Consider the following 12817-nt stretch of genomic DNA (forward strand, 5'->3'; position numbering starts at 1 on the left):
AACCCGTGCCCCCTGCATTGGCAGGTGGATTCTTAGCCACTGCTCCACCTAGGAATTCCCGTCCCCATTTCCTTATCTGTAAAACAAATATTACTGTACCTGCCTGAGGGGAAAAGAACTATCTGATTTAGGAAGAGGAGATTAGATTCAAAGTGTTTCTCCTGTTTGTGGTTTTATGACAGAATGTTAAATTCTGTAAAAATCATAAAATGTTAAAACTGAACAGAAACTTAGGGTTCATTTGGCCCAATGCCATAGTTTTATAAATGAGGAAAATGAGATCTGAATAAGCTAGGAGGCATCTCCAGGATCACAGTGCAGTTGTCAGTGAAAGGCCAGTGATTTCTTCCTACATCATGGAAAACTCATCTTAAAACAAGAATTGTAAAGATGTTTTCATCATTTTTAGTTTTATTTTATGGAAAATATTTTAAGAGTAAATCTCTCTTAGAGATACCATGAAGAAGTTATTACTCTGAAAGACCCTATTCTATTTCCAAGATTGTGTGTCAGAGTCAATTTGATGCCAGTTTTTAAAATTTTATCCAGATGTAGACAGTGTTGCAATTATTACTCCATGGCATAGCACAGTATACGAGGGTAAGTCCAAACTTATCTGCACACTGGCTATAGAATTTATTTTAATTAACTTTTAGACAAGAAAAATGCATCATTTTTTTGACAGTCTCCTTGCTTTCAATACACTTGGTCCATCTGTCAACAAGCTTTCGTATTCTCTCATTAAAAAATGTTTTAGGCTGAGCTGCCAGCCACAAATGCACCAATGTCTTCACTTCTTCATCAGAAGTGAATCTTTGTCCTCGAAGGGCTGCTTTCAGGGGACCAAACAGGTGAAAGTCCAATGGAACAAGATAAGGACTATAGGGAAGATGCTTTAACACCTCAAAATGAAGTTTTTGCAGAGTGTCAACTGTGTGGGCAGAAGTGTGCAGACGTGCATTGTCATGCAAGATCACAATGCCCTTAGATAGCAGTCCTCTGTGTTTAATCCAAAGTTTAGGCTTCGGCACAAAGTTTTCAAAACCTAAGTGTGTCGTGGATTATTTTATATGCAGAGCCATAGCTGATTTGCAAATGATTTGCCACATAATCCACTGTTACTTGTCTATTTGACAGAATCATTTCACGTGTATGCTCAATGTTGTCATCAGCCACGGATGTGGACGGGTGTCCGGCTCCTTCCTGATGGCTAACACTTGTGCAACCTTCCTTGAACTTGTCTATCCATTCACACACACTTCTTCGTGACAAAACACTTTCTCCATACTGTGCACAAAGTCTTCAATAAATAACGGCACCAGGTACACCCTTAGACCACAAAAAAGGAATCACTGCGTGCTACTCTTGTTTCATGCAAATCACAAGTGGGACATCCATTTTTGCTCACACTGCAGTTACAAATGAACGGATGTTACCATTCACACCTGCACAGCAGTGACTGGGAAGACAGTAGCCTTGAACAGAAAGCGCTGGTAAGACAGTGCAGCCAACAGAAGTTTTAATATAACTGGAGTGCAGATAATTTTTAACTCACCCTCGTACATTCACTTCATTTGATCAATGTGGTTTCAATAACATGTTCAGTTGAACGTTATTTTTTAGAATTAAAAAAATATCATTTCAGTAAATGTATGTTCTATTTTCTAGATGTCTCCTGAAGAAAAAGTTTGTAAGTACTGTGGAGTCAGCTATCTAATTCTTCATGAGTTTAAGGCTATGGAAGAAAAAGTGAAAGCAATGGAAAAAGAGGTGAAATTTTATCAAGGAAGTGTAGAACGTGAAAAGAGACTTCAAGAAAAGCTACAGTCTCTTAGTCAAGATTTTGAACAGTACAAAATTGACAACGAATCCAAAACAGAAAGGTTAGAATATGTTATTCTTGTCTGTCATTTATTTAGTTTGGAATAAAAGTATGAAAAGTAGACTTGGCTTTGTTTTTCTAGAATTTCTCTGTATCAGTATAATTTACACCTTAATGGATTTGGGTTTGTTTATTAATTACTACTGATTACTAAATATAATTCTTAAATATAATTTGAGCATTCCTTTGAGGCATATATTTATATCTGAATAACTAGAAACCAATTAATTCAGTAACTATAAGTTGAGGTGGATTGTTTTTACTTTTCCCCAGATATGTATCTTAATTTTATCATTAGGAAGATTTGTCTATCAAAAATCAGGTGAATTTTGGTAGCTTTGATATATAACATTTATTTTTAAATGTCCTTGAATATTTAGATTTATAGAATAAGGCTTTCATGTTATGAAAAGAATGCCAAAATGTTAAAATTGGCACATGATTCTAAATCATTGAAACTGGAATAAAATTAAAGATTGAGTTCATAATGCTATTGAGTCTAATCAGCAATTTAGTCTGCCTAAAGACACTTCACTGAACTTATACAAACACTTCTACAAGAGGGTTTTTGCTGTTGTTTCACGGCTTTTCCTTTGAATATTTCTCCATTTATTTATTTTTTAAAGCTTGGTTTCTTCTTTTTTTAAAAAAAGTAATTATTTATTTATTTATTTATTTTGGCTGCATGAAATCTTAGTTGCATCATGTGGAATCTTCTTTGCTGCATGTGAACTCTTAGTTGCAGCATGTGAACTCTTAGTTGTAGCATGCATCTGGAGATCTAGTTCCCTGACCAAACCTGGGCCCCCTGTATTGACAGTGTGGAGTCTTACCCACTGGACCACCAGGGAAGTCCCTATTTCTCCATTTAACATATCGACAGCTGATGTAAGTAAACCATGAACTAATGATTATAATGAACGTCGTGTCCTTGTAAAGTAGAAACTTTCTTAAATCTCTTAGGATTAAGTACGTCTATTAAACTGTATTACAAATTTTAATAATTACATTAAATGTCAATCTTTAGTGTTTGATCAGAAACTTTTGTTACATTTTCTTGAATTTCAAGTCTGAATAGTAAATTATTTAATAATATTTAAGCAGAAAAATAAAAAATTTGAAGTATTTAGTTTAAAATTTTAAATTTGGAGGGTTTTTGCCTGTCAGATTCTTTTGTTTGGTGTTACACTTTACTGTCTTTAATAATATATTGTATTATATAAGTAATATATAAACATGAAATAAAAGAAGTATTGATATATAGAAGAAAAGGCAAGAAAGTCCTTTTTTTCCTTCTGATTGCTTTCTTCTTACTGGAGATTCAAAAAACCCAGTTTGTTTTTGTTTTTTTTTTTGGTAGCAAAGAAACTTGTAACTTTTTATTCTTTACCTTTTTATGTAGTATAAGTAAACAACATGACATAAAAATCATAGGCATTCTCATATCTGATTTTTTTTTTGCACTTTAAATATATGCAGTTTATTGTAGTCAATTATATCTCAATAAAAGTTCTTTTTATTTATTTATTTATTTATTTATTTATTTATTTATTTATTTATTTATTTATTGTTTTTTGGGGGGTACACCAAGTTCAATCATCTGTTTTTTTTAAATTTTATTTATTTATTATTTTTTGGGGGTACACGAAGTTCAATCATCCGTTTCTATACACATATCCCCGTATTCCCTCCCTCCCTCAAGTCCCCCCCACCCTCCCCGTCCCAGTCCTCTAAGGCATCTTCCATCCTCGAGTTGAACTCCCTTTGTTATACAACAACTTCCCACTGGCTATTTTACAGTTGGTAGTATATATATGTCTGTGCTACTCTCTTGCTTTGTCTCAGCTTCCCCTTCAACCCCCCGCCCCCCTCCCAAACCTCGAGTTCTCCAGTCCATTCTCTGCACCTGCATCCTTGTTCTTGTCACTGAGTTCATCAGTACCATTTTTAGATTCCGTATATGTGAGTTAGCATACAATATTTGTCTTTCTCTTTCTGACTTACTTCACTCTGTATGACAGACTCTAGGTCTATCCACCTCATTACATATACCTCCATCTCATCCCTTTTTATAGCTGAGTAATATTCCATTGTATATATATGCCACATCTTCTTTTTTTTTTTTTTGGCTTTAGTCTCTCTTTTTTTTTTTTTATTTTTTGGGGGGTACACCAGGTTCAATCATCTGTTTCCATACACACATCCCCATACTTCCTCCCTTCCCCGACCCCCCCCCTCGAGTCCCCCCCACCCTCCCTGCCCCAGTCCTCCAAGGCATCTTCCATCCTCAAGTTGGACTCCCTTTGTTATACAACAACTTCCCACTGACTGTTTTACAGTTGGTAGTATATATATGTCTGTGCTACTCTCTCGCTTCATCTCAGTTTCCCCTTCACCCCCCGCCCCCTCCCATACCTCAAGTTCTCCAGTCCATTCTCTGTATCTGCATCCTTATTCTTGTCACTGAGTTCATCAGTACCATTTTTAGATTCCATATATGTGAGTTAGCATACAATATTTGTCCTTCTCTTTCTGACTTACTTCACTCTGTATGACAGATTGTAGTTCTATCCACCTCATTACATATACCTCCATCTCATCCCTTTTTATAGCTGAGTAATATTCCATTGTATATATATGCCACATCTTCTGTATCCATTCATTTGTTGATGGGCATTTCGGTTGCTTCCATGTCCTGGCTATTGTAAATAGTGCTGCAATAAACTTTATGGTACAAGTTTCTTTGGGGATTATGGTTTTCTTTGGGTATATGCCCAGGAGTGGGATTACTGGATCATATGGTAGTTCTATTTTTAGTTTTTGAAGGAACCTCCAAATGGTTTTCCATAGTGGCTGTACCAACTTACATTCCCACCAACAGTGCAGGAGAGTTCCCTTTTCTCCACACCCTCTCCAACATTTGTTGTTTCCAGATTTTGTGATGATGGCCATTCTGATGGGTGTGAGGTGATACCTCATTGTGGCTTTGACTTGCATTTCTCTGATGATTAGTGATGTTGAGCATCTTTTCATGTGTTTGTTGGCCATCTGTATGTCTTCTTTGGAGAAATGTCTATTTAGGTCTTCCACCCATTTGTGGATTGGGTTATTTGCTTTTTTGGTATTAAGCTGCATGAGCTGCTTGTATATTTTGGAGGTTAATCCTTTGTCCGTTGCTTCATAGGCAACTATTTTTTCCCATTCTGAGGGTTGCCTTTTAGTCTTGTTTATGGTTTCTTTTGCTGTGCAAAAGCTTTTAAGTTTCATGAGGTCCCATTTGTTTATTCTTGATTTTATTTCCATGATTCTAGGAGGTGGGTCCAAAAGGATGTTGCTTTGATGTATGTCATAGAGTGTTCTGCCTATGTTTTCCTCTAGGAGTTTTATAGTGTCTGGCCTTACATGTAGGTCTTTAATCCATTTGGAGTTTATTTTTGTGTCTGGTGTTAGGAAGTGTTCTAATTTCATTCTTTTACGTGTAGCTGTCCAATTTTCCCAACACCACTTATTGAAGAGGCTGTCTTTTTCCCATTGTATATTTGTGCCTCCTTTGTCAAAGATAAGGTGCCCATATGTGTTTGGGCTTACTTCTGAGTTCTCTATTCTATTCCATTGATCTTCCTTTCTATTTTTGTGCCAGTACCATGCTGTCTTGATGACTGTGGCCTTGTAGTATAGTTTGAAGTCAGGAAGCCTACTTCCACAAACTCCGTCTTTCCTTCTCAAGATTGCTTTGGCTATTCGGGGTCTTTTGCGTTTCCATACAAATCCTAAAATTTCTTGTTCTAGTTCTGTGAAAAACGCCGTTGGTAATTTGATAGGGACTGCGTTGAATTTGTACATTGCTTTGGGTAAGATAGTCATTTTAACAATATTGATTCTTCCAATCCAAGAACATGGACTGTCCCTCCATCTGTTTGTATCATCTTTGATTTCTTTCATCAGTGTCTTAAAGTTTTCTGCATATAGGTCTTTTGCCTCCTTAGGCAGGTTTATTCCTAGGTATTTTAATCTTTTGGTTGCAGTGGTAAATGGGAGCATTTCCTTAATCTCTCTTTCTGCTTTGTTGTTGTTAGTGTATAGGAATGCAAGAGATTTCTGCGCATTAATTTTGTATCCTGCTACTTTACTAAATTCATCAATTAGTGCTAGCAGGTTTCTGGGAGAGTCTTTAGGGTTTTCTATGTATAATATCATATCATCTGCAAAGAGTGACAATTTTACTTCTTCTTTTCCAATTTGAATTCCTTTTTTTTCATTTTCTTCTCTGATTGCTGTGACTAACACTTCCAAAACTATGTTGAATAATAATGGTGAGAGTGGATACCCCTGTCTTTTTCCTGTCCTTAGAGGGAACGCTTTCAGTTTTTCACCATTTAGAACGATGTTGGCTGTTGGTTTGTCATATATGGCTTTTATTATGTTGAGGTAATTTTCTTCTATGCCCATTTTCTGGAAAGTTTTTTATCATAAATGGATGTTGAATTGTGTCAAAAGCTTTTTCTGCATCTATGGAGATGATCATATGGTTTTTATCCTTCGATTTGTTAATGTGGTTTATCACATTGATTGATTTGCATGTATTGAAGAATCCTTGCATCCCAGGGATAAACCCCATTTAATCATGGTGTATGATCTTTTTCATGTGCTGTTGGATTCTGTTAGCTAGTATTTTGTTGAGGATTTTTGCATCTATATTCATCAGTGATATTGGCCTGTAAGTTTCCTTTTCTGTGACATCTTGGTCTGGTTTTGGGATCAGGGTGATGGTGGCCTCATAGAATGAGTTTGGGAGTGTTCCTCCTTCTGCTATAATTTGGAGGAGTTTGAGAAGGATAGGTGTTAATTTTTCTCTAAATGTTTGATAGAATTTGCCTGTGAAGCCATCTGGCCCTGGACTTTTGTTTGTTGGGAGATTTTTAATCACAGTCTCAATTTCTGTGCTTGTGATTGATCTGTTCATATGTTCTATTTCTTCCTGGTTCAGTCTTGGAAGATTGTACTGTTCTAAGAATTTATTCATTTCTTCCAGGTTATCCAATTTATTGGCATATAGTTGCTTGTAGTAGTCTCTCATGATCTTTTGTATTTCTGTGGTGTCAGTTGTTACTTCTCCTTTTTCATTTCTAATTCTGTTGAGTTGCATCTTCTCCCTTTTTTTCCTGATGAGTCTGGCTAGTGGTGTATCAATTATGTTTATCATCTCAAAGAACCAGCTTTTAGTTTCATTAATGTTTGCTATTATTTCCTTCATTTCTTTTTCATTTATTTCTGATCTGATCTTTATGATTTCTTTCCTTCTTCTCACTTTGGGGTTTCTTTGTTCTTCTTTCTCTAATTGTTTTAGGTGTAAGGTCGGTTGTTTATTTACTACTTTTCTTATTTCTTGAGGTAGCACTATATTGCTATAACCTTCCCTCTTAGAACTGCTTTTGCTGCATCCCATAGGTTTTGGGTTGTTTTGTTTTCATTGTCATTTGTTTCTAGGTATTTTTTGATTTCCTCATTGATTTCTTTAGTGATTTCTTGGTTGTTTAATAGCATACTGTTTAGCCTCCATGTGTTTGTATTTTTTACAGTTTTTTTCCTGTAACTGATATCTAGCCTCATGGCATTGTGGTCAGAGAATATGCTTGACATGATTTCAATTTTCTTGAATTTACTGAGGCTTGATTTGTGACGCAAGATGTGATCTATCCTGGAGAATGTTCTGTGTGCACTTGAGAAGAAAGTGGATTCTGTCGTTTTTGGATGGAATGTCCTATAAATATCACTTAAGTCGAGATGGTCTAATTTGTCATTTAAAGCTTGCGTGTCCTTATTTATTTTCTGTTTGGATGATCTGTCCATTGATGTAAGTGGGGAGGTGTCCATTTTTGATCAAAGGGTGTTAAAGTCTCCAACTGTAATAGTGAATTAATCCTTTTGTCCTTGCAGATCTATAAGCTTTTGCCTTACATATTTTGGTGCTCTGCTGTTAGGCTCTCTTGTTAAGGCTTATTATCTCTTCTTAGAGTATTGACCCCTTTGTCATTATATAATACCCCTTTTTATTTCTGATAACTTTCCTTGCTTTGAAGTCTTCTCTGTCTGAAACTAATATAGATTCTCTCATTTTCTTTTGATTAGTGTTAGCATGATGTATCTTTCTCCACCCATTTATTTTTAGTGTGTATGTGTCTTTATATTTAAAGTGTGTTTCTTGAAGACAGCATTATAGTTGGGTCTTATTTTTTGATCCACTCTGACAATCTTTGTCTTTTAATTGGCATATTTAAACCATTGATATTCAAAGTAACAACTGATATAGTTGGATCAATATCTAATACCATTTTTTTGTTATTGTTTTCTATTTGCTGCCTTTTCTTTGTTTTTATTTTATTTTTGTCCTCCGTACTTTTTTTGCCTTTTGTGGATTTAATTGAGCATTTAATACAATTCCATTTGCTCTTTCTTACAATATCAGTTATACTTCTTTTTCTTGCATTTTTAAGATGTTGCCTTAGAGTTTACAATATATTTTTATAACTAATCCAAGTCTACTTTTAAATATCACTTCACTGCTTCATGGGTAGTGCAAGTGCCTTATAGTAACAAAATATTCCTAGTTCTTTCCTCCCATCCTTTGTATCTTTGCTGCCACTCATTTTACTTATAAGTAAGCACACATAAATGTATATGTGTGTATATATATATGTATATACACATATATAAAACATGTAATCAAATATATTGTTGCTCCCATTGGTTTGAATAAATTGTTACCTATGGTGCTAATTAAGAATAAGGAAAAGTTTTTATTTTACCTTCACATATTCCTTCTCTTTTGCTTTTTTTTTATGTTGATATGAATTTCTGTCATATATTGTTTTCCTTCTTTCTGAAGAACTTATTTTAAAATTTCTTGCAAAACAGATCTACTAGCAGCAGATTTCTTCAATTTTTGTTTGTCTGAGAAAGTCTTATTTCTCCATTACCTTTGAAGGATAATTTCTCAGGGTACAGGATTCTAGGTTCATGGTTGTTTTCTTTCTCAAACTTTAAATATTTCACTGCACTGTGTTTTTGCTTTCATGATTTTTGTGGAGACGTTGGACATGTTTTATCTTTGTTCCTCCTTAGGTAAAATGTTTTTATCCTTTGGTTTCTTTCTGTAGTTTATCCTTGATTTTCTGTAGTTTGGAGATGTTAAGTCTTAGTTGGCATTTATCCTGCTTGATGTTCTCTGAAGTTTCTGGATCTGTTGTTTGGTGTCTTGTGGGAAGACATTCTGGAACCTTTTTGAAACATTGAAAGTGTTGAAGTATGTGGGCCGAGCGATGGGATTCAGAATGTCCTGCTTGAGCAGTGGAGGAGCTGAGGGTGTGGGGCGTGGAGACTAATATCACCCTGTTTGGTCCTGAGGGATGGCTGGTTAGCCAAAGACGGGTAAGATTCCTCAGAGGAGGAACAACCTAAGACAGGCACAGCCGCAGAGGGGCCAACAGGGGTGGTGCATCCTTATATCACCGTGTTTGGCCCTGGAGTATGACTGGTTAGCCAGAGACGGGTAAGATTCCTCAAGGGAGGAACAACCTAAGACAGGCACAGTCGCAGAGGGGCCAACACGGGTGGGGCACAGACCCCTAATATCTGAGAGAGGTCTCCTGCCCCCAGGGCTGTTTTGCTCTCCACCCCCAGCTCAAATCCACACCTGCTCAACTCGGACCCAGGAAGTAAACAAAGATAATTGCCTCAGTCATGTGAGGCCTTTGATTGTTTATGAGTGTAACCTGAGAATCTTAGCCCGCGAACTCAATAAAAGCAACCTGGGATGAGTCAGCAGGGCTCTTGATCCGAGAGGTCTTGAGCCCCCCGGTCCCACTTTTCTCTTCAGTCTGTGTCTGTGTCTTCTTCAAGCTTGCGGCACCCATCACTCACCTCGAGTCGCCGAGCTGGTCTCGGCAAGTGGCGCCCAACGTGGGGCTCGAAAGGCTTGAGTGACGAAGGTTCACGGAAAGTGAAATTGATGAAAGTAAAGAATTGGGAAGTGCCGTGAAGCCCCCAAGAGGAGAGTAAGAGGCCTCTGAGAAAATCCTGCCAGTAAGTAAATCTCTTGGGTAGTCTATGTTCGGGGTAAAATATGGGAAATAAAAGTTTAGATTAATATCGACCAGATGTATGCCTGTTACGGCAGCTCCTAAGGGCAGGTGGAGTAAAAAGCAAGTGAAGGTCTTGTAAAAAGCAAGTGAAGGTCGATTGTTAGAAATTCTGTAAATAGTTGAGAATACTGTATGTGGTTTCCTTCTTTAGGCTAACACTGGGTTTATGTACTTAGGGATAAGGTTGGGAACGAACTTAAAAAACTGCATTCTAAAGGGACTCCCGTACCAGGTTCTGTTCGGTCAAATGTGGTCTCTGAGTAAGTCAGTATTAGAGCCTCTATTAGAGCCTCTATGGGCTCCTGAGGGCTCAAATGATAGCTTTGATGAAGAAGCCGGTCCGTCAGAGGACCGATGGGCATGTGCGGTGCCAAACAAAACTGAAAAACAGAAGGGAATACAAATGGCTGAGGGATTAAGACCATCGGCTCCCTCACTTGTGGAGGAGGGCGAACTTCCAATACTGCCCCCTCCTCCACCCTCTTTAATGCCGCCTGGGGGAGCTTATGCCTTTCCTGTGTCTATAGGACACTCAGTTTTATCACCCTTACAGAAGGGCATTTTGCAGGCTAGACAAGAGGGAGATCTGGAAGCTATGCAAATGGCATTTCCAGTGACTGTTCATGAAAGGGTGGCACCTGGAGTGGATCCTAATAATCCTAATGGAATTTATGAGGCAGTACATGAGCTGATACCCTTCAAAATATTGAAAGAATTAAAACAAGCAGTACAAAATTATGGAGTAAATTCTCCATTCACCATAGGTATCATACAGGGAGTAGCCGAAGGCTCTCGTTTGATTCCAGCTGATTGGGCAACGTTGGCTCGTGCAGTACTAGCCCCGGGAGAATTTTTACAATTCAAAACCTGGTGGTGTGATCATGCCGAAACTATGGCCAAACCACAATAGAGCAAGGCAGATTCCTATCTCCTTGGATCAATTGATAGGTAGTGGAAATTGGGGCAGAGTTCAAGATCAGATTCTGATGGAAGATCAGGCCATAGAACAGGTGAGACGTTGTTGTTTAAGAGCCTGGGAGAAAATAGAAGCTAAAGGGCAAGCTCCTGTCTCTTTTCAAAAGATCATGCAGGGGGCAAAAGAGCCCTATACTGAATTTATTGCCAGATTACAGGAGACTATCAAGCGGCAGATCACTAATGCTGAGGCTGCTGATACTATTTTGCAATTATTGGCCTTTGAAAATGCGAATACAGATTGTAAGAAGGCCATTGGACCTATGAAAGGAAAGGGAACATTAAATGATTATATTAGAGTGTGCCAGGGAGTGGGAACTGAGAGCTTTAAAGCAACAATGATGGCACAAGCTATGGCTGGACTGAAAATAAATAACAAATTTCCAGGGAAATGCTTTAACTGTGGTAAACAAGGACATACAAAGAAACAATGTAGGAAGAGAGTGGATAGAAGGGCTGTTAATTTTCAAGATAATGTAATGAAAGGGCAAAAACAGCCTGGACTTTGTCCAAGATGTGGAAAAGGATTTCACTGGTCAAGCCAGTGTAAATCTAACTTCCATAAGGATGGAACCCCTTTGTCGGGAAACTATCAACGGGGCTCACTCCTAGCCCCACAACCAAAGGGAGCCTATCAGATCTAGAAACAGACAGAAGTGGCCCAATACTCCGCAGTGCCATGGAATTATCACCAGCCACAGCAGGCAGCGCAGCCTTAGACCTTCCTTGTGCAGAATCTATTATTATACTGCCTGCAGAAACTCCAACATTGGTCAGAACAGGAATTACTGGACCTTTGCCAAAAGAAACCGTTGGCTTAATACTAGGAAGGTCTAGTTTAACATCAAAAGGAATTAGAATTCATACTGGAGTGATTGATAATGATTATACTGGAGAAATTAAAGTGATGATATCAACTTCGGTTCCATAGAAAGCCCATCCAGGTGATAGAATAGCACAGTTGCTTATTCTGCCATATTATAAGATTGGCAATAATACAAAAGTAAGGAGAACGAGAGGCTTTGGAAGCACAGGAGAGGCTGGAGTTTTCCTCTCTGAAAAAATTTTAGAAACACGCCCGACGTGCTCAGTAACTATAAATGGAAAAGCTTTTAGAGGATTAATAGACACAGGTGCTGATGTTTCAATTATAAGCAGTAATCATTGGCCTTTTCGCTGGCCTACTTGTCCTGCAGACATTACAGTGGTAGGTTTAGGTAGAGCTCATGGCTTGCAGCAAAGTGCTAAAATATTGCCTTGTATTGGCCCAGATGGGCAGCCAGCCCACTTGCAACCCTATATAGCAGACCTTCCCATTAATTTATGGGGAAGGGATTTATTGCAACAATGGAAGGCTGAAATCCACATCCCAACGATAGATACTTATAGTATGCAAAGTCAAGAAATGCTAATAAATCAAGGATATCAGCCAGGGTTAGGTCTTGGTAAATATCATCAAGGGAAACTTTCCCATTCCAGCTGAAGGTAATGCAAATAGAGAAGGTCTTGGATATCAGTCTTTTCACTAGTGGCCACTGTTCGTAAAAGCTTACTGCTTCCCCCAGCACCAATCCCATTGACCTGGAAAACTGATACACCTGTATGGGTTGAGCAGTGGCCTTTAACCATAGAAAAGTTAGAAGCTCTAACAGAATTAGTGACTGAACAGTTAGAAAAAGGACATATTGAAGAATCTTTTAGCCCATGGAACTCTCCAGTATTTCCAATAAAGAAAAAAACTGGTAAATGGCGTTTATTAACAGATCTCAGAGCAGTCAATGCAGTTATACAACCAATGGGGGCCTTACAACCAGGCCTC

At 37.8% G+C, this 12817-nt stretch overlaps 1 protein-coding gene across 6 annotated transcripts in view; it reads left to right on the forward strand.

Moving 5' to 3' along the window:
* Nucleotides 1–12817, forward strand: part of LEKR1 (leucine, glutamate and lysine rich 1) — a 247638-nt gene that overhangs the window by 30323 nt on the left and 204498 nt on the right. For 2 of the 6 annotated variants that reach the window (XM_057739611.1, XM_057739612.1), the window contains 2 exons: nt 1669–1883; nt 2703–2770. The exons of the other annotated variants lie outside the window; for them this stretch is intronic. The gene's annotated coding sequence lies outside the window, so the exon portion shown is untranslated. The remainder of the gene's footprint in view (nt 1–1668; nt 1884–2702; nt 2771–12817) is intronic. 6 annotated transcript variants of the gene reach the window in all.

Source organism: Hippopotamus amphibius, chromosome 6 (assembly GCF_030028045.1).
Source record: "Hippopotamus amphibius kiboko isolate mHipAmp2 chromosome 6, mHipAmp2.hap2, whole genome shotgun sequence".
Classification (NCBI taxonomy): domain Eukaryota; kingdom Metazoa; phylum Chordata; class Mammalia; order Artiodactyla; family Hippopotamidae; genus Hippopotamus; species Hippopotamus amphibius.